This window comes from Nicotiana attenuata, chromosome 3, assembly GCF_001879085.1.
Source record: "Nicotiana attenuata strain UT chromosome 3, NIATTr2, whole genome shotgun sequence".
In the NCBI taxonomy this organism is placed as follows: Eukaryota; Viridiplantae; Streptophyta; class Magnoliopsida; order Solanales; family Solanaceae; genus Nicotiana; species Nicotiana attenuata.
In genome coordinates, this window is record NC_031991.1 from 39658693 (window position 1) to 39658933 (window position 241).

Here is a 241-nt window from a genome sequence, read left to right on the forward strand (position 1 = left end):
GTATTGGGTAGGTTTGGTATTTTATTGGGGATTTTGTTCTCTATGCAACCATCACGGCACCCACATCCCTTTTCTTGGATGTGCCACCAGACTGTAGAGCCTTGTTGGTAGCCTGTAATGCTTCAAAGTTAGTAACCATACCACTTTTAATACCTTCCTCGATCCTCTCCCCTAGCTTGATGATGTCGGAAAATTTCTGGCCTTCAATCAACATCAACCTCTCGTAGTACTGTGGGTCTTG